The 27274-nt window shown below is 38.6% G+C and overlaps 1 pseudogene; it reads left to right on the top strand.

Annotated features, from left to right (window-relative positions):
• The window catches only part of LOC136152342 (EMI domain-containing protein 1-like), a 35065-nt pseudogene extending 14418 nt beyond the window's left edge, over positions 1–20647 (top strand).
• The last annotated feature ends 6627 nt before the right edge of the window (positions 20648–27274 follow it).

The following is a 27274-nucleotide window of genomic DNA, read 5'->3' as shown; positions in this document are numbered from 1 at the left end:
AGCAGCCACAAGACTGGAAAAGGTCAATTTTCATTCCAATCCTAAAGAAGGGAAATGACAAAGAATGTTCAAACTGCCACACAATTGCATTCACTTCACGTGCCAGCAAGGTCATGCTCAAAATCCTCTAAGCTAGACTTCAACAGTACATGAACCAAGAACTTCCAGATTTACAGGCTGGAATTAGGAAAGGCAGAAGATTCAGAGAAGAAATTGTCAGCATCTGTTGGATCATAGAAAAAGCAAAAGAATTCCAGAAAAATACCTACTTTTCCTTCATTGATTATGCTAGAGCCTTTGCTTGTGTGGATCACAACAAACTGCGCAAAATGCTTAAAGAATGTGAATACCAGACCACCTTGCCTGCCTCCTGAGAAACCTGAATGCAGGACAAGAACTGACAGTTAGAACCGGACATGGAACAACGGACTGGTTCAAAATTGGGAAAGAACTACATCAAGGCTGTATATTGTCACCTTGCTTATTTAAACTATATGCAGAGTATATCATGTGAAATACCAGGCTGGATGAAGCTCAAGGTGGAATCAAGATTTCCAGGAGATATAGCAATAATCTCAGACATGCAGATGACACCACTCTAATGGCAGAAAGCAAAGAAGAACTAAAGAACCTCTTGATGAAGGTGAAAGAGGAGAGTAAAAAAGCTGGCTTAAAACTCACCCTTCAAAAAACTAATATCATGGCCTCCCATCCCTTCACTTCATGGTAAATAGATGGGGAAACCATGTAAACAGTAAAATACTTTATTTTTCTGGGCTCCAAAATCAGAATGAATGGTGAATGCAGCCATGAAATTAAAAAATGCTTGATCCTTGGAAGAAAAGCTATGACAAACCTAGACAGTATAATATTAAAAAAACAGATGAATCAGATTGTCAAAATGGCTATTCTACCCAAAGCAACCTATAGATTCAATGCAATCCCTATCAAGCTACCAACGGTATTTTTCACAGAACTAGAACAAATAATTTCACAATTTGTATGGAAATACAAAAAACCTCGAATAGCCAAAGTAATCTTGAGAAAGAAGAATGGAACTGGAGGAATCAACCTGCCTGACTTCAGACTCTACTACAAAGCCACAGTCATCAAGACAGTATGGTACTGGCACAAAGACAGAAATATAGATCAATGGAACAGAATAGAAAGCCCAGAGATAAATCCACGAACCTAAGGACACCTTATCTTTGACAAAGTAGGCAAGGATATACAATGGAAAAAAGACAGCCTCTTTAACAAGTGGTGCTGGGAAAACTGGTCAACCACTTGTAAAAGAATGAAACTAGAACACTTTCTAAAACATCATACACAAAAATAAACTCAAAATGGATCAAAGATCTAAATGTAAGACCAGAAACTATAAAACTCCTAGAGGAGAACATAGGCAAAACACTCTCTGACATAAATCTCAGCAAGATCCTCTATGACCCACCTCCCAGAATATTGGAAATAAAAGCAAAACTAAACAAATGAGACCTAACGAAACTTAAAAGCTTCTGCACTACAAAGGAAACTATAAGTAAGGTGAAAAGACAGCCCTCAGATTGGGAGAAAATAATAGCAAATGAAGAAACAGATAAAGGATTAATCTCAAAAATATATAAGCAACTCCTGAAGCTCAATTCCAGAAAAATAAATGACCCAATCAAAAAATGGGCCAAAGAACTAAACAGACATTTCTCCAAAGAAGACATACAGAAGGCTAACAAACACATGGAAATATGCTCAACATCACTCATTATTAGAGAAATGCAAATCAAAACCACAATGAGGTACCATTACACGCCAGTCAGGATGGCTGCTATCCAAAAGTCTACAAACAATAAATGCTGGAGAGGGTGTGGAGAAAAGGGAACCCTCTTACACTGTTGGTGGGAATGCAAACTAGTACAGCCACTATGGAAAAAAATGTGGAGATTTCTTTAAAAACTGGAAACAGAACTGCCATATGACCCAGCAATCCCACTTCTGGGCATACACACTGAGGAAACCAGATCTGAAAGAGACACGTGCACCCCAATGTTCATCACAGCACTGTTTATAATAGCCAGGACATGGAAGCAACCTAGATGCCCATCAGCAGATGAATGGATAAGGAAGCTGTGGTACATATACACCATGGAATATTACTCAGCTGTTAAAAAGAATTCATTTGAATCAGTTCTAATGAGATGGATGAAACTGGAGCCCATCATACAGAGTGAAGTAAGCCAGAAAGATAAAGAACATTACAGCATACTAACACACATATATATGGAATTTAGAAAGATGGTAACGATAACTCTATATGCAAAACAGAAAAAGAGACACAGAAGTACAGAACAGACTTTTGAACTCTGTGGGAGAAGGTGAGGGTGGGATGTTTTGAAAGAACAGCATGTATATTATCTATGGTGAAACAGATCACCAGCCCAGGTGGGATGCATGAGTCAAGTGCTCGGGCCTGGTGCACTGGGAGGACCCAGAGGAATCGGGTGGAGAGGGAGGTGGGAGGGGGGATCGGGATGGGGAATACGTGTAATTCTATGGCTGATTCATGTCAATGTATGACAAAACCCACTGAAATGTTGTGAAGTAATTAGCCTCCAACTAATAAAAAAAAAAAAAAAATTAAATTAAAAAAAAACAAAAAAACAGAGACATCACTTTGCCCACAAAGGTCTGTACAATCAAAGCTATGGTTTTTCCAGTAGTCATGTATGGATGTGATATTTAAACCATAAGGGCTGAGTGCTAAAGAGTTGATGGTTTTGAACTGTGTTGTTGGAGAAGACACTTGAGAGTCCCTTGGACAGCAAGGACTAAAGGAAATCATTCTTGAATATTCATTGGAAGGACTGAGGCTGAAGCTGAAACTCCAATAGTTTGGCCACCTGATGTGAAGAACTGACTCATTGGAAAAGACCCTGATGCTGGGAAGGATTGAAAGCAGGAGGAGAAGGCGATGACAGAGGATGAGATGGTTGAATGAATGGTATCACCGAGTTAATGGACGTAAATTTGAGTGGACTCCGGGAGTTGGTGATGGACAGGGAGATGTGGTGTGCTGCAGTCCATGGGGTTGCAAAAGAGTCAGTCATGACTAACCAACTGAACTGAACGGAACTGACTAATACTTCAAAATATTTTAGAAGAATCTTGCCAATGGTCACTCACATTTTTGCTCATGTTTATACTTGAAACATTCTGAATATCATAAAAACTCTCAAGATTTTTCAGGTGAATAATGGATCCTGATCCTATGGTCTCCATATTATCTCCAAAATGTGGTGAGGAGGGAAGTGAGCCACTTTATTTGTCTTGAGTGTCCACCCCTTAAACAGTTGTGTAGTTGACAATAAAGCAGTTCTTACATTACTAGTCTTGCTGTGGAAACTTTGGATGTATCGATCATGTTCAGTTCTTCTTAGCATCACCTGTTTGTAACATGTGCCAGGGAAGGGGTGTCATTATGGAAATAAGGAGTAAATACTTTTATATATTGACTGACTATCTGGGGAGCATCAGTGATGATCTATGTGGAAAATAAAAAAATACTGAATGTCTTTACATCAAAGTTTCTTTGCCTTTCCTTCCCTCTTTTGTTTATTTGTTTTTAATTAATTTAGAAAAAGGCAATATCTGAAAGAGTTACCAAGGGAAATTGCTCTGCTGGTGAAGTAGAGTGTGAGAGTAGTCTGAGAATGAGGAATGACCACAGTTTCAGCTGTGTTATTAGGCAGAAAAAGTATTTTTTTTAACAGGCTGAGTAGAAGGTAACATAAGTACCATTAAAAGTTTAGCTTCTCCAGAAGTAAGAAAAAACTCATTACTTTCACAATTTTTCTCAGCCAAGAGGTACCCAAGAGCATCATGAAAAGGATGCTAGCTGATGCTTTTTAATATGTGAGTGTACATTCTCCAAGAGAGATGCCAGTTCTGCCACCTGGGCAGAATGCAGAGGCAGCAGGAAATTTCAAGACTTCATAGAACACAGACTACAGACCTTAGCTCCATACCATAGCGTGGAATAAAAACAATAACAACAACAACAACAAAACTGAAAGAAATGTATGCCATCAAAAATCATAACATTTGGTGATTTCATGATGCTACATGATGGCCTCACTGACTCAATGGACATGAACTTAAGCAGATTCCGGCAGACAGTGAAGGACAGGAAAGCCTGGCATGCTGGAGTTCATGGGCTCGCAAAGAGTTGGACACAACTTAGTGATTGAACAACAGCACAGTGTTACATCATGAAAATATTTGTGACTATGAAATAGAAGGGGATAATACAGGAAGGATATACATGTATGGGCATAGGGGCTTTGTGGGAAATTGTACTTTCCTCTCAGTTTTGTTGTCAACCTATATAGATAAATTTATATATATTTATGTTGTGAACCTATACATACATATGTGTGTGTGTGTGTGTGTGTGCATATATACATATGGAGAGAGAGAGTAAAATGGTGGTTATCAGGGCACAAAAATAGTGAAATTGGGGAAATGTTTACAGTGCAAGCCTATGTACAGCATACTGATTATAGCCAATGATACAGTATTATAATTTTCCAAGTTGCTAAGAGACTAGATTTTAATTGTTCTCACCACACACAAAAAAATATAATTATGTGACATGCTAGAGATGTTAGCTTGGAGAAGGAAATGGCAACCCACTCCAGTATTCTTGCCTAGAGAATCCTGGGGACAGAGAAGCCTGGTGGGCTGCAATCCATAGGGTCACACAGAGTCGGACACGACTGAAGCGACTTAGCATGAATGCATGCATTGGAGAAGGAAATGGCAGCCCACTCCAGTGTTCTTGCCTGGAGAATCCCAGGGATGGGGGAGCCTGGTGGGCTGCCGTCTATGGGGTTGCACAGAGATGTTAGCTAACTCTATGGTGGAAATTATAGTGCAGTATGTAAATATACCAAATTAATATGAAGTACATCTTAAACTTACATAATGTTTATGTCAATTTTTTATCAATTGAAAAAAAAATCACTCACCAGAATGGTACATTTGCCTTAAAGATGAAACTGTATAAATGAATCATAATCATCCAGTCTACAGTTAACCTTAGGGTACAACTCTTGGAGTTGGAAAAATGTATAATGACTTATACCCATCATTATAGTATCATACAGAGTATTTTCACTGCCCTCAAAAATCCTTTATGTTCTGTCTATCCTTCTTTCCTCCCTGCTCCCTGCCAAAATCACTTTTGGCAACCACTGAACTTTTCATTTTGTTCATAATTTGTTTTTCATTTTCCAGAATGGCACATAGTTGGAATCATACAATATGTAGACATTTCAGATTAGCTTCTTTCACTCAGCAACATATTAACACATTTAAGGCTCTTTCATATATTTCCATGGCTTGATAGCTTATTTATTTTTTGTATTGAATAATGTTCCATTGTTTGGATATTCCACAGTCGAGTTTACCATTCACCTAACTGAAGGACATCTTAGTTGCTTTCAAGTTTTGGCAGTCATGAATAAAACTGCTATAAAAATCAATATGGGGGTGTAAGTTTCTGACGTTGTACATAAATACCAGAGAGTATGATTGCTAGATCATACAGTAAGGGTACATTTAGTTCTGTAATAAAACATCAAACTATTCTCCAATGTGACCATGCCATTTTACTTTCCCACCAGCAATAAGTGTGAGCGTCTCATGCTCTCTATTCTCCCCGCATCTGATGGTGTCAATGTTCAGATTTGTGCCATTCTACTGGAGAAGGAAACGGCAACCCACTCCAGTGTTCTTGCCTGGAGAATCCCAGGGACAGCGGAGCCTGGTGGGCTGCCGTCTATGGGGTCGCACAGAGTCGGACACGACTGAAGCGCCTTAGCAGCAGCAGCAGTAGCAGCAGTTACACAGTTGTATCTTATTGGGATTTTAATTTTCATTTCCCTGAGAACTTATGATGTGGAACATCTTTTCAGATGCTTGTTTTCCATCTGCGTATCTTTTTTTGGTTACATATTTGTTAAGGTTTTTGCTTCATATTTTAATGAATTTTTTTTTCTTTCTTACTTTTGGGTTTTAAGGTTTCTTTATTTTGGGTAACAGTCCTTCATCAGTGTGTTTTTTGCAAATATTTTTCTCCCAGTCTGTGACATTGAGCTTTGCAAAGAAGAAATTTTAATATTAATAAATTTCAGCTTATCAATTATTTATGTCATGGTTCCCATCTTTGGTATTTAAAAAGACATTGTCATGCTCAAGGTCATCTGCAATTTCTCCTGTGCTGTCTTCTAGGAGTTTATAGTTTTGCATTTTTACATTTATATCTAGGATCATGTGTTCATTTTTTGAAGCATGTAAAGTCATTCATTTTTCTGCAGGTGGATGCCCAGTTGTTTCAGCACTATTTATTAAAGAGATTATCTTTGTATTGTCTTTGCTTCTTGTCAAAGATTAGTTGACTGTATTTATAGAAGTTTATTTCTAGATTCTCTATTCAGTAGCATTGATGTAGTTGTATATTCTTTCACCAGTACAACACTGTCTTTATTTATAGCAAGTCTAGAAGTCAAATAGCAGCAGTCTAATCTTTTTTTCTCTTTTACTCTGTTTTATTTCATATTTCCGTTTGCACAAGGACTATTCATAGAGGAGAAGCTAACCGCTAAGACTTAGACAACACTTCCCGAAAAGGTTTGATTTAAAAAGTTTTCACTATTAAGAAGAAATGCTTCTGGAAACAGATGAGTGTTGGGAATTTTAATTATTATGTCTCCACTTGGCTAGGACTAAAGCATTCAATTATGCAACACTAACAAAATTGATGTTAACCTAGGTGTTGCTGTGAAGGTATTTTGTTGATGTGATTGATATCTGTCATTAGTTGATTTCCATTAAAGGACATTAGCCTCCATACTTTGAATGGACTTTGTATAATCAGTCAAAAGAACTTAAGAGAAAAATAGCTTTCCCCTGAGGAAGAAGAAATCCCAACTGTGGACCCCAACATAAACTCTTATCTGAGGGTAAATAGCCTGCAACCTGCCCTGTCGATTTCAGACTTCCTTAACCAGACCCTACATTTGTGTAAGCCAAGATCAGTCCTTGAAACAAATGTCTTTAGGCACACCACACATACACACATTCTACCGATTCTGTGTTTGTCTGATAGATACAGGAATCATATTAGCTATTTGTTTTACTCTTGGCATGTCATATTTGACCTAATCTTAACAACATCCTAGATTTTTCTCTTGCTTTAAGCTGTGAAGAGGCACATGAAACTTCTAATGCATGGAGTATAAGTATCTTAATAATTTCTGTTTAGAAAACTAAATTATGATCATTTTTAAACAACAGATAACTAAAACTGAAGAAGCTCAAATTAATCATTTTCTAAATATAAGCTGATTTACTAGGAAATCATCTCTAGAGTAGCACAATTTTAAAGATACTTATTTTTCTCCTCTAATTATACTAAGTCAGCACTGGGAAAATTCCTTGAACTCTGGAGATATTGTCACTGGAATCAGTCTTTGGAATATGCACTCAATCATAGCTGCTGCTGTATTTGGCATTTCTATCCTTCAATGTCAGTTCTCATTAATGTTCTGGTTCTGATACTGTCATTTGATGACTTATCCATTGCCATCTTACTTTATTAGCTAATAAATGTCTAATTAGTATTTTATGCCACTCTTTGATTCATTGGTTTTTAATATTTCACTGAATTGACTCCTTTGTTTAAATGATATGAGAAAAAACTGAATTTAAATTTATCATTTAATCTTGCAAATTCTGATTTGAAAAAAAGTGAAAGTGCTAGTTTTGTCTGAGTCTCTGAGACCCCATGGACTGTAGCCCCCCAGGCTCTGAGTCCATGAGATTCTCCTGGCAAGAATACTGGGGTGGGTTTCCACTTCCTTCTCCCGGGGATCTTCCCAACTCAGGGACTGAACCCAGGTCTCCTGAATTTCAGGAAGATTCTTTATCACCTGAGTCAACAGAAGAACAGGGAAGCCTGGCATGCTGCAGTCCACGGAGTCACAGAGTTGGATGTGACTGAGCAACTGAGTCGCAATAACTCTGCTTATAAGTTAAACAAGCAGACAATACACAGTCTTGAAGTACTACTTTCCAATTTGGAACCAGTCTGTTGTTCCCTGTCCGGTTCTAACTGTTGCTTCTTGACCTGCACACAGGTTTCTCAGGAGGCAGGTAAGGTGTTATGGTATTAACATCTCTTGAAGAATTTTCCACAGCTGTGGAAAATTGTGAGTATAATTTCAAGTAACATAGTATAGTATAGTCTAATTTTCTTATATGAAAGTTCTAAAGCCAAACATTTAAGAGAGAAACAAAAAGAAAGCTCAACATGGCACAAAGTAGAATAAAAATTGTTTTTAGATTAATTTTTAAAATACAAGTTGTTTTAAAATAATATTGTTTTTCTGTTCCAATTTGTTTATAATACATAATGCATGAGAAAAAACTGAATGGATTAAAAGCAAACAAAAAAACACATTTAGGTAGAAGGAGGGAATGCTGATGAACGCTTCCATTATTTTCTTTTTTTTTTTCATTATTTTCATTTTTGTAAGAAAAACACCTTAATAATTTTTTAATTGGTTAGTGTTACTTAATTGATGGAGAGGGACCAAAAACAAAGCAAAGCAAAGCTATCCTACCACTGCAAATATTCTTCTTTCAGACAGAAGAATTAATTTTTTCACTCCTTCTTTCAGAAATAAAGTTCAAAGTAATTACCATTACTTAGAGACACAGAAAATAGCCTTCCAGTTAGACAAATGGTTCAACAAGCTTCTTAATGAGAGTATCTTCCCATCTGGATCCCTCTGCAGGCAGACTCAACAGGAAAACAAAACAATAACCCTAGGATATCTGATTCCAAAAGCCTGAATAGAAAATTTTTAAATAAATTATGCAAAAACAACAGAAAATACTTTAGAATGAAGTTCATAATCATCTCCTGCCTCAGTTCAGTTCAGTCGCTCAGTCCTGTCAGACTCTTTGCGACCCCATGGACTGCAGCACGCCAGGCCTCCCTGTCCATCACCAACTACTGGAGCTTACTCAAGCTCATGTCCATTGAGTAGGTGATGCCATCCAGCCATCTCATCCTCTGTTGTCCCCTTCACCTCCTGCCTTCAATCTTTCAGTCAGTTCTTCTCATCAGGTGGCCAAAGTACTGGAGTTTCAGTTTCAGCATTAGTCCTTGAAATGAATATTCAGGACCAATTTCCTTTAGGATTGACTGGTTGAATCTCCTTGCAGTCCAAGGGACTCTCAAGAGTCTTCTCCAACACCACAGTTCAAAACATTCAATTCTTCAGTGCTCAGTTTACTTTATAGTTCAACTCTCACATCCATACTTGACAACTGGAAAAACTATAGCTTTGACTATACAGACCTTTGTCAGCAAAGTGGTATCTCTGGTTTTTAATATGCTGTCTAGGTTTGTGTAGCTTTTCTTTCAAGAGCAAACATCTTTTAATTTTGTGGCTGCAGTCACCATGTGCAGTGATTTTAGAGCCCAAGAAAATAAAGTCTCTCAATGTTTCCATTGTTTCCCCATCTATTTGCTATGAACCGCTGGGACCAGATGCCATGATCTTAGTTTTCCGAATGTTGAGCTTTAAGATAGGTTTTTCACTCTCCTCTTTCACTTTCATCAAGAGGCTCTTTAGTTCCTCTTCACTTTCTGCCATAAGATTGGTGTTATCTGCATATCTGAGGTTATTGTTATTTCTCCCAGCAATCTTGTTTCCATCTTGTGCTTCATTAAGCCTGGTATTTTTCATGTTGTACTCTGCATATACGGAGAAGGCAATGGCACCCCACTCCAGTGCTCTTGCCTGGAAAATCCCATGGATGGAGGTGCCAGGTAGGCTGCAGTCCATGGGGTCGCTAAGGGTCAGACATGACTGAGTGGCTTCACTTTCACTTTTCACTTTCATGCATTGGAGGAGGAAATGGCAACCCACTCCAGTGTTCTTGCCTGGAGAATTCCAGGGATGGGGGAGGCTGGTGGGCTGTCGTCTCTGGGTTCATACAGAGTTGGACGTGACTGAAATGACTCAGCAGCAGCAGCAGCAGCACTTTGCATATAAGTTAAATAAGTAGGGTGACAATATACAGCCTTGACGTACTCCTTTCTCAATCTGGAACCAGTCTATTGTTCCATGTCTGGTTACAACTGTTGCTATCTATCTCCTGCCTACCCTTTTCCATTCTATTTCATGACTTTGTTCCTTTTTACATGAAATTCTATAATAGACATCTAGATGTTCTACATAACTCCCAACTTTCATGTTTTTAATTTTTTTTTTCCAATTTCTACCACACTAACTTTTCACTGGGTTCAAGTTGAACAACATCAAGTCCCTGTGCTCAAGAAATCAAGACAGTTTAAACTGACTAACAATCATAACTAAACCAAATTCAATGCCTGCTTTTAAGGCTGTTATGTACTGGTTCCATCAAAAGCAGCTTTTTCATCCTTTTTATTTTTTTTTATAACTAAGTTGAAGTGTAGTTAATTTATAATGTTGTGTTAGTTTCAGATGTATAAAAAAGTGATTCAGTTCTATAGCTATTCTTTTTCAGATTCTTTTCCATTTTTAGGTTATTAAAAGATAATGAACATAGTTCTCTGTGCTATATAGTAGGTCCTTGTTGTTTATCTATTTTATATATAGTATAATGTGTTTGCTAGTTACAAACTCCTAATTTATCTTACACACCACTGCCACTATCCAATATGGTAACCACGGGTTTGCTTTCTGTGTTTGTGAGTCTTTATTGACCTTGCAAATAAGTTCACTTGTATTATTTTTATAATTCCCACATATAAGTGATATTATATGATATTTATCTTTGTCTGACTTATTTCACTTAATATGATAATTTTAGATCCATTCATGTTGCTACAAATGGCATTATTTCATTTTTTTTTGCTGAGTTAACTTTCCATTGGATGCATATACCACATCTTCTTTATCCAATCTTCTGTTGATGGACATTTAGATTGTTTCCATGTTTTGGCTTTTGTAAATAGTGTTGCTACGAACAGTGGGGTGTACTTAACTTCTTAAATTAGAGATTTCTCCATATATATGCCCAGGAGTAGAATTTCTGGATCATTTGGTAGTTCTATCTTAAATTTTTAAAAGTAATTTCTATATCGTATTCCATAGGGGCTTCATGAATTATATTCCCACTAAGGCTGTAGGAGGGTTCATTTTCCTCTACACCATCTCCAATATTTATCATTTGTAGACATTTGAATGATGAAATTCTGACTGTTGAAGGTGATACCTCCTTGCAGTTTTGATTTACATTGCTCTAATTATTAGCTTTATTGAGCATCTTTTCATGTGCCTGTTGGCCATCCTTATGTCTTTGGAGAAATTTTTGTTTAGGTATTTTGCCAATCTTTTGATTGGGTTTTTTGTTGTTGTTGTTGTTGTTTTTTTATATTGAGCTGTATGAGCTATTTTTATACTTTGGGAATTAATCCTTTGTTGGTAACATCATTTGCAAATATTTTCTCCTGGTCCATAAGTTGTTTTTTCATTTTGTTTACAGTTTTCTTTGCTGTGCAAAAGCTTTTAAGTTTTATTAAGCCCCATTTGTCTATTTTTATTTACATTACCCTAGGTCAGGAGAGGAATCTGAAAAAAATATTGCTGCATTTATATCAAAGAGCATATATGTTTTTGGACTTTCCAGGTGTCTCAGTGGTAAAGAAACTCCCTGCCAATGCAGGAGATACAGGAGATGTGGATTTGACCCCTGAGTGGGGGAGATCCCCTGAGTAGGAAGTGACTACCCAATCCAGTATTCTTATATGGAAAATTCCATGGACAGAGGAGCCTGGTGGGTTACAGTCCAGGAGGCCACAACGAGTTGGACATGACTCAGCACACATACACCCCGCTTCCCCCACACACACGTGTGCATGCACAAGCACCTATGTTTTACTCTAGGAATTTAAAGCCTCCAAACTTACTTTTAGGTTTTTCATCTATTTTGAGCTTAATTTTTAACATAGTTTTAGAGCGTATCCTAATTTTGTTCTTTTCCATGAAACTGTCCAGTTTTCTCAGCATCACTTACTGAAGAGACTGTCTTTCTCCGTTGTATATTCGTGTTTCCTTCGTCATAGATTAGTGACCATAAGCATGTGGGTGTATTTCTGGGTTCTGTATCCTATTCCATCTAAATATGTTCCTGTGCCAGCACCATATTGTGATTAATGTAGATTTTCAGTAAAGGTCAGTCAGAAAGCATGATTTCTCCAATTCCAATCTTCTTTCTCAAGATTGTTATGAATAATTAAGGGTTTTTCATGTTTCCATACAAATTTTATTCCAGTTATGTGAAAAATGCCTTTGATAATTTGGTAGTGATTGCATTTAATATGTACATTGCCTTGGGTAGTATGATCATTTTAATAATGCTTATTTTTCCAATCCAAGAACACAGTCTATCTTCCCATCTGTTTGTATCATCTTTAATTTCTTTCATCAGCATCTTACAGTTTTCTGAGTATAGGTCTTTTTTCCCATCACATCCTGTCTTCTCATCTAATAATTATTTATGTTCTTGCTTGATATTTACCTTCTTCTCAAGTGAGCCTTTCTCATTGCCTTAAAACAAACAAACAAACAAAAAAACCCAAAAAACCCTTCCACCATGCTGTACTTCTGCCACCCACATTCTCCTCTCCTTTCTATCCTTTTGAACTTCAGGTCAGAGCATTCAACAGATTTTATAAGATGTTGACTTGGATATCTCCAAGTCATTTCAGGCTCAACATACCCAAATTGAAATTCATAATTTCATTAATTCCATCCCAATGGAGGAAAAAGAGTGAACAAATAAAATAGCCACCCTGATCTTTTCACAGTGTGTCTTGTTTTGGTAAATACCTACAAGTCAGAATATTCATAGTCATGATTCATTTTATATTTTTTCTTTTTTTATAGAGTCCATTATAAACTCTGATCCAATTTACCTAAATTGGATCCTAAATACCTAATACCTAAATACCAATGAAATTCACATCATTCTTTCCATATCCCTATCAGGAAAGCTGTCTCTATTCACTACTGTAAACATGTCAATTTGGTTTCTGTTCACAGCGTTCCACTCTCATCTTGGTTTGATAAGCATTGCCACTATATCTCCAAAGTATCAGAATGAGTCAACAGAATTCTTTTCACAGGTTGACTTGGACAAGCAATGTCATGGTAAATGTCTGGGAATCTGATTCTTATTAAGGACTTTCAACTAAAAACATCACTAAATCTTCATTGGAAAAGCCTTATTATGGTCTGCTATCTATTAATTGGTTGTCAAGTGCCAAGATCTACCATCTTTGATCTATGCTGTAAATATTAGAAAATGTCAGTGGCACCTATTAACCAATTTTGCAATATTAATTTATTTTAATCATTAGAAATGACCAGTAACCCACTTCTTGAAATTCACTCTGGCGGTGATGACAGATAAGAAGACCAGGTTAGCAGTTGGTCGACCCTCAAATTTAATCTCTTCCTGCTGACCAGTAAAATGAAATTTTAAACAAATTCCTTCCTACATTATTCAAACCTGCTGTTAATAAGTTCTATTCTGTAGCATGTGGTTAACACAGTCTCCAGTGGGGCAACGTTCCTGCCTATCAATAAGTGAAAGTGAAGTCGCTCAGTCGTGTCCAACTCTTTGCGACCCCATGACTGTAGCCCACCTGGCTGCTCCATCCACGGGATTCTCCAGGCATGAGTATTGAAGTGGGTTGTCATTTCCTTCTCCAGATAGGAGACAGTAATTTCTTTTCTTTCTCACTTTCCTCTCACCTCCCATAGATTATGTATAGATCTTATTTACTTTATTCACTAGTCAGAGCACAAAGCTGACTTTTCAGTATGAAAGTCTCCCTACTTGAAACAGTGCAAGAATTGGGCAAGACTGCTAATCCCCTCTACTCCCTTGAAGAAAATCACCTGATGATCACTGTCAACAGTTATGTCTAAAAGCAAGTATCTTGGGAAATGCTAGTTACTTCACTGTTTGAGCTGGAATTTTTGTTCTCGACTCCTAGTTCAGAGGAATAATAAATACTACTACCTCAATGAAATTGATAGACATTGCCAAGTTATTGCTACTGTCATATTGCATAAAAAACCCCACGAAGATACAATGTTAATTCATAATTTCTTTTATTAACATACAGATAAATATTAAATGTCTCATTATCAAATTTTCTCTCACTGCCAATTGTATTGAGGAAGAAATTACCAGTAGAGATGACAGTTCCCGGTATGAGAGGTATTTCAATGAGACAGCTGGAGTTGAAAATATTCTTTAAAATGATCATCAATCAACTACCTCTAGTTTGCAAAAGTGGTAATTTCTACTTTGCCCTACTCAGTTAAAAATGTCTTCCCTTTAGTAGTCTCTGTCCTTGGATTACTTTACCAAGATTTTGCTGTGTTTCTGGGTAACCAGATTTATTAATAAAACTGACACTGTACTAAAAATTCAAGTTTCTCAGAGCATAATGATATTACATGTCATATATAAATTATAATAATTTGAAAAGTTTGTTTTTAATTTGTAGAAGTTGGGTTTTTCCATGGTTCCAAGGCAATTTGTCTAACTCATAGATGATGGATAATGGCATCTCCACCATGAACTATCTCCCAACATTCCCTTAGGGAAAGAGACATATCATCCATGACGTGAAGAACCACAATGGTCCCACATTATAAAATTTCTAGCTCTGCTAGAGAGACCAAGTTCCTAATTAACATTATAGGAAAATTCAGTAATCATTGGGCAATTTAATGATAAGATCACTGGGATAGTGACTTCAGGATAACTATTTTATATAACTGCATGAATGGGCTTTATTTTAACCAGCAAAAGGAATATGTTAACTTATTGGCAATAATTATCATGTGCATGTATGGCTTATTAATAGTTTTCAAATCCAATTGCCGAAATTAAGTCTTCAAATTTTACCATACTGAAACTGAGTCCTACTTTCAAGAGCTGGTAGCCTTTAAAGAAATTAAAGGATAAAGACATAAACACTTGCTACTTTAGTAACACTGAGAATTATAGCATTTGTCTTTAGTGGATGCTTAGAAAATGTTGCATATTCTATAGCCATAAAAGGGTATATGGCAAATATTTTTCCCTAGATCCTGAACATGAGTAATGCCTATTATGGTTTAGATAGAACACAAAATCTGAAAAACAAGAGATAAATACTTTATCTGTCAATAAATTATTAATAAATTTATGAGTCTGCAAGTGGTGCAATAAAAATTTGACATTGTTCCACATTTTACTTGTTAATTCTGTCTGTAGTTTTCTTTTGCAATATTGGAAGCTGAAGCTTCCAAAACCTGTTTTGTTTTTTGCTTTTTTCTTCTGCTACCAAACGCTAGAATTCCAGTGCTTAGAAACTTGAGAATGCCTCCTATGAAAACAATCTCAGAAAAATATTAAGGGGAAAATTATTAAATGTCTATATCAATACTTTCTCAGGAACACTTGGTATTCTCAATTTTTGATGGTATGTGTATGTATGCTCAGTCAATAAGTTAGGTCTGACTCTTTTGTGACCCCATGGACTGTAGCTTGCCAGGATCCTCTGACGATGGGAGTTCCCAGACAACAATACTGGTGTGGATTGCTATTTCCTCCTCCAGGCGATCTTCCCAGCCCAGGAACTGAACCTGCATCTCCTGTGTCTCCTGCATTAGCAAGTGGATTCTTTACTACTGAGCTACCTGGGAAGCACTTTGATGGTACAGTTTTCTTTTAATTTATACTTTTCTGATTGTTATTAGGTAGGACGTTGCCTCACCAGAGTTGAAAACTACTACTATACAACAGAAGAAAACTGTAGAATGTGAAACTGATTGTGATGTATAAAGTATTCTAAAAGCATATCACTGTGCAGAAGAAAATAATTTATCTCCTCAGTTCAGTTCAGTCGTTCAGTCGTGTCTGACTCTTTGCGACCCCATGAACCACAGCACGCCAGGTCTCCCTGTCCATTACCAACTGTTGGAGTCTACCCAAACTCATGTCCATTGAGTCGGTGATGCCATCCAACCATCTCATTCTCTGTTGTCCCCTTCTCCTCCTGCCCTCAATCTTTCCCAGCATCAGGGTCTTTTCCAATGAGTCAGCTCTTCGCATCAGGTAGCCAAAGTATTGGAGTTTCAGCTTCAACATCAGTCCTTCCAATGAACACCCAGGACTGATTTCCTTTAGGATGGCCTGGTTGGATCTCCTTGCAGTCCAAGGGACTCTCAAGAGTCTCCTCCAACCCCACAGTTCAAAAGCATAAACTCTTCGGTGCTCAGCTTTCACATCCATACATGACTGCTGGAAAAACCATAGCCTTGACTAGATGGACCTTTGTTGACAAAGTAATGTCTCTGCTTTTTAATATGCTGTCTAGGTTAGTCATAACTTCCCTTCCAAGGAGTAAGCGTCTTTTAATTTCATGGCTGCAATCACCATCTGCAGTGACTTTGGAGCCCAAAAAATAAAGTCAGCCACTATTTCCACTGTTTCCCATAATAAAAGTCATGTGTATGTCTCATTTTATTATGTGAAATGTGATATTAGAGGAAATTTTTAATTTGGTTTGCTGTTTAAGACCTGGTGCAACTCTTCTATAAAAAAAAATAAGACAAGGTGTGCTCACAGTGACATTAAACATTTCTTACACAGATCTGCATTAATATAGTATTAATAGTTACTTCCTCATAAAACTGCATATTAAAGAAAGCAGCTACTTATTTTAATCACATAAGTAATTTACAGGCCTGGTGAGTCTGTGAGCTTCCAAATTTACAGACACCATTTCTAGAAAATGATCAGTCACCTAGGTGTGCAAAGTCTGAAATCAACTAAATTTTGAAGCAGTTGACTAAGATTCTTTTATCCAGCAGCTCTACAGTGAGCTGCTAAGGTTATTGAGGCAGTCTGATTAAGGCAATATTACAGCGTATTTTAAAGCTATATTCAGAGCAATTTAATGTAGTTTAGCAGGCACTTCTTTATTTTGTAGTGACCGAGGAACATACAAATGTATAATCCAAAAAAACATGCAGCAAAGTAGATACAAAATGTAAAAGACTGGATTCACAATGTGTTGACCTGGTAAGTTCAATTCCTTTTGCCAACTTACTTTTTGATCTTAAGTGGTTTTCTGAAATTTGTAAGATAGAATCTAGTGTGAGTGATAATTTTCCTGCATATACTTAGCATGCTACTTGAGAAACAACTCTCTTATTTTGAGTTGTGCATGTGTCCTTTTATTGGAGTAAGCTATTTTGTAGGATATTATTTGGCAATGGATATTGAATGAGAAAACCTATTTTGAATATCCATCTAGTCATATGAAAACATTTACAAATATACATATATATACATATAAATACATATACTATTATGCAAACAATTTATTGAGGTTTACTTCTTTCAAGTCAAGTTCTGTTTTATATATGAGACATATTTAATTTTTACAAATCTATAGGTTTGATAATATTTCTAGAAAGAAAGAATCTGAGATTTAGATAAATTAACTGAATTTCTCAAAATTATATACCTTATAAGTGGGAAAATTAGAAAAGTTTAATTTTACCTTTTTCAGTATGAGACCTCTTTAATATGGCATTCTTCTCTTCCAGACTCTGTCAAGTTGATTCCATACTTTTAATTTTATGATCTATCTACTAACCACAACTGAAAACTAGCAGTTTTTCACTTAATTATGTATTTGTAGCAATCATAAAGCATTAAGGTTGACAGATGCACATTTGTTAGACAGCTCTCCCTCATACTCATGCTTCTGATTTAAAGCAACAATCTTATCTGATGATTTCTAATATAACACTGTGGCTAGAGTTATATGATATCAATCTTATTTTAATTAAAATTTGAACCAGTCTAACTTCATCACACATTTTCAGATTGTATTTCCTTCCTCTGATAAATTTCTGAGTTAAGTTTCATTGTTGTAATCTAAACAATAAAAGTGGGAGATACCCTCTTTTGCTAGATTGAAATCTGTCTACTGTCATATGGAAAGGAAAGGGGTGTATATATATACATATATATGATATATATCACTGTCTTTCAGCCTAGGATTCCAAGAATGTATATTAGGCAATGAGAACATATTTTTCACTATATATTTCGTGTTACATTATTACCTAACACCGGCCAGTATTTTAACAGGAACCCAAAGAAAATGAACAAAATTTTCAATTATGGGTAACTCATTCATTTATTTTAGATTCTGTACTCAGGATTTCTTCGTCCTGCTCTTTTGTCCTTCAAGCAAATGATGACTTGTGCTGGACTGATATAAACTGTGAGAAGGGAGAAACAGAATACACAAAAATCAGAGCATTTCTGAAACAGGAGGCTCTTAGATCAGACGCCTCTCTTACTCTCTTACAGGTGATACTAAACCTCTTTGCTGTTGCTACTGTTCAGTTGCTGAGTCACGGCGGACTCTGTGATCCCATGGACTGCAGCACCCCAGGCGCTTCTGTCCTCTGCTGTCTCCCAGAGTTTGCTCAAATTCATGTCCATTGAGTTGGTGAAGCCATGCAACCATCTCCTCCTCTGCCGCCTCCTTCACCTTGTGCCTTCAACCTTTCCCAGCATCAGGGTCTTTTCCAATGAGTCAGCTCTTTGCAAAAGGTGGTTAAATGATTGGAGCTTCAGCATCAGTCCTTCCAATGAATATTCATAGTTGATTCCCTTTAGGATTGACTGATTTGATCTCCTTGAAGTCCAAGGGACTCTCAAGAGTCTTCTCCAGCACTACAATTCGAAAGCATCAAATGCTCTATGATCACTCATAATTTGACCTTTCTAAAAATCCTATGCTTCATGGATTTGTCTGTGATAAATTCAATCATATTTAAGTTATATAACAAATTAGAGGTCACTCGCTGCTGTGCTGGGAACCAGGATCTGCGCATCTGGGGTGGCTGGCGGGGTGGGCAGGCAGGCGAGCCAGCACGCCAGGCTGGGAGCTAATGCGAGGGGCCTGCGTGGGAGGGCTCCGGGAGCAGCATGGGTGCCCGCAGGCCTGGGCGCTGCTTTGCTGCGGGCTCCGGCCACCTGCGAGGCAGCACCGCTTGGAGCGTCGGGGTGGGGGATGGCGGGAGGAGCTCGGTTCTCTGCGCGCAGGAACTAACTGTTGCTCCTAGGCGGTGACCCGCCCCCTCTCCTGCCACGTGCAGAACGGCACTGACCTGCAGAGGGTGGTGCAGAATTGCCCCTGGCCGATGAGCGGCCCTGGGAACAGCGACAGGGGCTTCTCTGGTGGCTCAGTTAGTAAAGAGTCTGCCCGTGATAGAGCAGACCCGGTTTGATCCCTGGATAGGGAGGGTCCCCTGCAGAAGGGAATGGCTACCCACTCCAGTATTCTTGCCTGGAGAATCCCATGGACAGTGGAGTCTTGCATGCTACAGTCCATGGGGTCACGGGAGTCGGACACGACTGAGTGAGAGCTACAAGACGGGGTGAGACCCACGTACAAGGTGATCTACCAGACGGTGACCGCCTGCCAGTGGAGATGCGGCCTCCGGGCCCTCGCCGCCGAGCTGCAAGGAAGTGGCAGACTCCTCTGGTTTCCTGGCGCCCGGGTGATCGGGCAGCGCCACCTGCCGGATGGACCCTCGGGCCCACAGGCTTCTCTGGTTGTCTCAACTGCCGCGAAGTGTTGGAACTGACCGAGCGCCTGAAGGTGCTGGAGGCCAAGGTGGCAGGGCTGACTGCCCCCGACTCCAGGTGCCCCTCTGAGGACCCTGCCCTGCCTTGGGGCTCCCCAGTTGCCCAGGGCAGCCCTGGGGATGGTGGTCTTTGAGGGCTGCCGGGAGCTAGAGAAAACCAGAGGCCCCCTCTGCTCCCTTGAGATGATGGAGTTGGTGCCCGGGGGCTTCCTGGGCCCACTGCCCCCAAGGGAGACCCTGGCAGCGGGGGCCCAATGGGAATGAGAGGTCCAGCAGGTCATCAGCTTCATGCCCCCAGGAAGCCCTGGTCAGGCCGGAGCTGTGGGTACCCTTGGAAAGAGGAGACCTCCAGGGCCCCTAGACCCTCTTGGCCCCCCTGGCCCCCCTGGCCCCCCAGATCCTGTTGGACCACCCTGCATCTGGATCTCCCAGCCTGAGGACCCGTTTCTGTCCAACACTTTCACTGAGACCAGCAGCCACCGGCCCCCAGGACCGGCTGGGTCCCCAGGCCCCCCAGGCCCCATGGGTCCTCCTGGACTTCCTGGTCCCATGGGCATTCCTGGGAGTCCTGGGACCCCCCAGGTCCCACTGTACCCAAAGAAGCCTCAGGCCATCCTGGAGAGAAGAGCGAAAGAGGACTGCAAGGGGAGCCTGGCCCCCAAGGCTCCGTGGGGGCAGTGGGGAGAACCTGGCTGCAAAGGAGACCTTGGTGAGAAGAACCCACGGGAACCAGAGGGGTCGGGGACAAGCCTTGCCACCCCCAGGGGCACCCCGAGCCTCCTGAAGGGCAAAAGGGAGGACACACGGCCAGCTACCCGATCCTGGCCCCCGGGAGCGGAGCGGAGACAGACTGAGGGTGCTGGTGGCCCCATGGGGAGGGCCAGGCCAGGCTTCCCTTCCCAGGCTGGACTGGGCCGACTGCCTCTGGGGTCTGCCCGTCCATACTTATTAATATCCTCAGGGTCCCTTCCGCCACCTAGGCCTTTGGGAGGGGGTCTTCGTCCCGGTAGCCGGTGCGCGTCTGCCTTCTATGAGGCCGAGCAGGGCGTGGCCCAGGTGAGAGGGCTCCGGGCCCTGGGCCTCAGTTTCCCTCTGTGAAAAGCGGTGATGCAGGTCTGCGGCAGGGACGGCAGGTTTGGAGCTTCTGTCGTCTCATCAACTGCCCGGCCCTCCACACATCCCGGGATGACGAGGGCGGGCAATCTCGGCCTCCCTGCTCCCCAGCCAAACCTGGGAGCCCATCTGCACCCCTCCTCTCCTTGTTTTCCGGTCCTGGGTTCCTGACCCTGAGGTCAAGCTACCTGATCTGACTGGGTGTTCAGGGCTCCTGTGTCAGTTCTGACCGCTGAATCCTCTGTCCCCCCCGGGGGCCTGGAGGAGGGGCCGCCTGCTCCCACATGCGCCTGTGATGGCCTCAGCAGGTAGATGTGTATCAGCCAATAAAGGCCCCCGCCTGGCTGCCAAAAAATTAAACAAAAAAACTAGAGACACCAGGTGGCATTTTCTCGTTAAGCCCAACTCTTGATACACGGTGGTCTTTCCAAAGTTGTATGTCTTCTATCTCAGTATTTGTATTATCGTGAAAAACATTTAGCAATTTGCTTGTATGTTTTAATTACCTGATTTGGCAAGGAACCCGTATTGAAACAGTATTTTCCTTTGTACAATCTTTTATTTATCACTTTGTTAGGGATAACATTGTTTTGTTTTCCTTTTGTTTAGATCAATAAGGCATAGCAAACAATTCTGAACTCTTATTAAGTGCCATATATCTATTTAAATGGAATTATGTGTTGTGGTACAATTGCTCAAAATAACAAAGCTAGAAGAATAAAATGCATTCCAAATAGAGATTCTGGGGTCAAGCTGGCATCTATAATGGAGATAGTTTCCACATTATCATCATTTTCTTTCTAAGGCTTTAGAAGAGTTTTATCACGCTAAGATTGAAGTAATTATGCTTTCGTTTATAGAATCTCAAATAAAAAGAACCTCTATGTTAGATATGAGATTGTTTCGTTTTAGAGTCATTCACTGAGCAGCTGTAGTTTTTCCTTACAACTTCTTTTTCTAGATTGTTTTTAAAGCTGAATAATTCAGTTTAAAAGTCCAACAGCCTCATACTTTTAACTTCATGGTAACTTCACTAAAACCAGTGTGGATGGTGACAGCAGTGATGAAGTTAGATGACGGCTTCTTGGCAGGGAAGCTATGACAAACCTAGACAGTGTGTTAAAGATCAAGGGCATCATTTTGCCAACAAGGGTCTGTGTCGTCAAGGTATCATCTTTCCAGTAGTCATGTACGGATGTGAGAGCTGGACACAGTGGAGCACTAAAGAATTGATACTTTTGTGATGCTGGAACAGACTCTCAAGAATCCCTTGAAAAGCAAGGAGATCAAACCAGTCAATCTTAAAGGATATCAACCCTGAATAATCTTTGGAAGGACTGATGCTGAAGCTGAAGCTGCAGTACTTTGGCTAAGAGGGTGACAGAGGATGAGATGGCTGGATGGCATCACTGATTCAATGGACCTGAGCCTGTGCAAACTCTGGGTGATGGCGAAGAATAGGGAAACCTGGAGTGCTGCAATCCATGGGGTCGTGAAGAGCAGACATGACCTGGAGACAGAACAACAACAGCTTCACTTATTTCATTGAAGACTCTGTCCTCCTCCCTCCCCTTACCTGGCATTAATCATTGTGAATTCAACTTCCACAGGGATTAGCCATCTAACACTCAGGTCTCTCGGTTTATCTTGTCTTCAGATGTCCTTTTTCCCCCTCCAGTTCACCTGTCTACTGCTCTGATCACTCTTCAGATTTTCATCTCAATTTTGGGTCACTTTTGAAGTTTTCTAATTAAAAATTGCTTCCCAGTCACAAATATCTTAGCCTCCATCTCATTTGCTCAAGAAGCTTAATCCCACAATCATCCAATGTCACTGGAATTCTAGGGCATTATTCTCACAATAATTTCATTATACAAAGCATCTTCTGGCATCGTTTTCTTATTTGTTTATAGAATCTAACTTAGATTCTATATTTAACATCATCATCCCTCTTTCAAATCTCCTCAACCACTATGAAGTATTATCATTAATATTGCCATCACATTTATTATTATTGATTATTTTTCATAAACTTCTCTGCTACCCTAGTCAAACCCACTGCCAAGTCTCCTCAAACAGCCTTGTAATGTGTTTCTACATTTCTACAACTTTCCAATAGCAACAAAGCAACATGATTGGCTTTAAAAAAACTGTAAATTGCATCATTTATCTTTCATGCATATATAACTGTTCCGTTTCCGTATCCTACCTGATGTAAAATACAAACTCATATCTATGTCTAATGCCATCTAATCCTACCCTAGTATCCATCTAAACCAAATTTCTGTTAACTTCCTCACATAGGTTAAAGGATACTGCTCTGCTTTGCTTTCTCACGGTTTCTATGACTATGTCCTTCCCAGTTTTTAAATCTCTCATTCAAGTTTACCTCCACAGAGAGGACCTCTCCAATCATTTTCTTAAATAGGCACTGTCACATCACATTATTCTGAACTTCAATGCCTTGTTATTTTCTTTCATATGGTATATAATGATTATTGGTGTTTCCCTGGTGGCTCAGATGGTAAAAAGAATCTGCCTGAAATGCAGGAGACCTGGTTTCAATCCCTGGGTCAGGAAGATCCCCTGGAGAAGGGAATGGCAAACCACTCTGGTCTTCTTGGCTGGAGAATTCCATGGACAAAGGAGCCTGATGGGCTACACAAAGAGTCAGATATGACTGAGAGACTAATAACACTTTCACTTTTTTCTCCATAATAAATAATAAACAGAGGCTCCAAGGAACTGGTGTATATGTCATGTATAATTGGTGTTTTCTTTTTTCTTCAGGTAAATACCCAGGGAAGGAGTTGCTGAATCATAGTTCTATTTGTAATTGTTTGAGAAACGTCCATAATATTTTCTATAGTGGCTGAATTCATTTACATTCCCACAAACAGTGCACAAGGATTTGCTTTTCTCCACATTCTTGAACAACACTTATTATTTGTTATCATTTTAATAATAACCACTCCGACAGACGTGAGGTGATATCTGATTGTGGTTTTGATTTGCATCTCTCTGATCATTAATGATGTTGAATGTCTTCATGGGCCTGATGGCCATCCATATGTCTACTTTGGAGAAATGTCTATTCAGATCTTCTATCCATTTTTAAATCAAGGTTTTTAAATTTTTTTGATGTTGAATTGTATGAATTCTTTGAACATTTTGGGCATTAACCTTTTGTTGGATATTTATTTACAAATATATTATCCCATTCAGTGCTTGCCTTTTCATTTTGTTGACAGTTCCCTTCACTTTACAAAAGCTTTTTAATTAGATGTAGTCCCACTAATTTATTTTTGCTTATCTGAGACGACCGACCCAAAAAATAATACTACTAAGACCAATGTCAAAAATATCACTCCCTTTATTTTCTTCTAGAAGTTTTATGGTTTCAGATCTTACATTTAATCCTTTCATCCATTTGAATTTATTTTCATGCATGGTGTGAAAAAGTAAGCCTATTTAATTCTTTGGCATGTGGGTATTTAGTTTTCCCAGCACCATTTGTTAAAGAGGTGGTGTTTTCTGCATTGTATATTTTTGCCTCCTTTTTTATAGACTAATTGCTTATATAAGTGTGGGCTCATTTCTAGGTTTTCTGTTCTGTTCCACTGATCCATGTGTCTGTTTTCGTGACAATATAATATTCTTCTGATGACTGTGGCTTCTGTAGTATAGTTTGAAAACAGGGAGCATAATACTTACAGCTTTATTCTTCTCTCTCAAGATTGACTATTCAATAATGACTATTGACTATTTTGACTATCTTTTTCCCCATAAGCAATGTTTAATCTTCTGAGGATTAAGAAACAATTTTTTTTTAAAAAACTTGCTTAACTAGGTTTATTTTTTCTAAATTCTTCTAAGAATTAAAAACAAATAATCAAACATTGATTTGAACCATCTGATTTTATTTCAGGGAAACCTAATACTTTTCAAAAGTTATAATTTTAATGTTATTCCACAAAATTACTTCCTGACATTAAAAACAAACAAACAAAAAACCTTTCCCATCCAAAGATTCCCCCCCATATTTGAATTACATTACTGCAAGACACATTTGGAACACACCTTCCTCACAACACACAGACAATATACTTCCTGAAACAGGATTTTAAAATACTGTTAACTTTGCTAAGAAAGTATATTCCCTGTGTAACATTTTTAACTTCAGTATATTAAACAATTAGTAATACAATAAACTTCACAATTCTTAGGTAAAAATGTTGCTCCTCGAGGATAATGCACCTTTCTTAAAATTAATTCAGTACACATATATAAAGATAATTCTTTCTTAAACCTTTGTACTTGAAATGGTGATGCTAAAAACAGCCCTAAACAAACTGGAAAATACAGCAGAACAATAGATTTTATGTTATTGCCTTCATGTGAGATTGTATCATTTCCTCTAGTATTTCCAAAGACGAATTTAACAGTGGCTAACTGAGCAGAAAATAAATATGTCCATTCTTTCTTTTCTCAAACAATATTTCCTTCATCTCTAACATCAATTCTTTATAAAAGATGCTAAATTAATTATATATATATAATTATATATATATATAATAGTATATAATTACACACACACACACACACAACTGAAGCTGGGACAATTTTAATGCTTCCACCAAATTTAATGTCTCTTATTTAGGCATATACATATATCCCATCTGAAAATTTTTGGTCAAGCATGTTTAACCATGACAGCAAATAGTATTTTTAAGAAGTAGATATTTTTCGCATCATGCATTTTTTGTTAATAAATATATTGTCAAGAAAGTAAAAACAAGTGCTGAATGTGTTTTCTTAATTATAAAAGTTGAGTGAAAAGAAAAATAAAGATAGTAATGGCATTTGCTGCAGTCTGACACTTCAACAGTCATGGTGTTCGTGCTTTGTAGTCAGTGCATTGTGAAACATCATAATATTTTTTATCTCAAATATCAAGTCAATAGAATGCTACTTTAATTTGCTTATGTCTTCAACAGGTGAATTATTAAAATCTGTTAGCTATCTCAAGTATATTTGCCTCTGCATGGTTATAGACTACAAGGCAGCATATATTAATATCAGAACACATATTCAGAGCATTTCTGTAAAGCAATCATTGCAGACAGAGTCTTTACCATCTGAGCCACAAGGAAAGCCCAGTTTATCAATAACTTTCCAATTATAGCCAGGTTTGGGTTGTGGGAAAACTCATCCTTCAAGTTAAAAATTTCCACATTTTAATCCCAGATACAATTGACTGTTATACTTTTCTGCTTTGAGTTGAGAGTTGCACATCTTATTGTGGCATCAACAATATTTTAAAAATGTATTTATTTATTCAAATATATATATTTAAAAATTAAAAAGTCAAAGACATAAGACTAGAATTTTGCACTATCATTAAAGAAACTAAATCAGAATTATATAAATAATATATGAGAATTTTATGCTGGATGTTCAATACCCTTAAAATAGTAAACAACTTAGGAAACAATAACTATTGTAATTACACATCATATTAATAATTTATGAAGTCAGTTTTCTTCCCCTAATTATACATTGTTAAGTTTACATTTTTTTTTATTAGTTGGAGGCTAATTACTTTACAGTATTGTAATGGCTTTTGCCATACATTGACATGAATCAGCCATGGATTTACATGTATTCCCCATCCCAATCCCCCCTCCCACCTCCCTCTCCATCCCATCCTCTGGGTCTTCCCAGTGCACCAGCCCTGAGCACTTGTCTCATGCATCCAACCTGGGCTGGTGATCTGTTTCACCCTTGATAGTATACTTGTTTCAGTGCTGTTCTCTCTGAACATCCCACCTTTGCCCTCTCCCACAGAGTCCAAAAGTCTATTCTGTATATTTGTGTCTCTTTTTCTGTTTTGCATATGGGGTTATCGTTAACATATTTTTAAATTCCATGTATATGCGTTAGTATACTGTTTTGGTCTTTATCTTTCTGGCTTACTTCACTCTGTATAATGGGCTCCAGTTTCATCCATCTCATTAGAACTGATTCAAATGAATTCTTTTTAACGGCTGAGTAATATTCCATGGTGTATATGTACCACAGCTTCCTTATCCATTCATCTGCTGATGGGCATCTAGGCTGCTTCCATGTCCTGGCTATTATAAACAGTGCTGCGATGAACATTGGGGTGCACATGTCTCTTTCAGATCTGGTTTCCTCGGTGTGTATGCCCAGAAGTGGTATTGCTGGGTCATATGGCAGTTCTATTTCCAGTTTTTTAAGAAATCTCCACATTGTTCTCCATAGCAGCTGTACTAGTTTGCATTGCCACCTACAGTGTAAGAGGGTTCCCTTTTCTCCACACCCTCTCCAGCATTTATTGCTTGTAG

The sequence above is a fragment of the Muntiacus reevesi genome, chromosome 21 (genome assembly GCF_963930625.1).
Source record: "Muntiacus reevesi chromosome 21, mMunRee1.1, whole genome shotgun sequence".
NCBI lineage: Eukaryota > Metazoa > Chordata > Mammalia > Artiodactyla > Cervidae > Muntiacus > Muntiacus reevesi.
The sequence above is the reverse complement of the archived record's forward strand: the minus strand, read 5'-3'. Positions and strand labels throughout refer to the sequence as shown.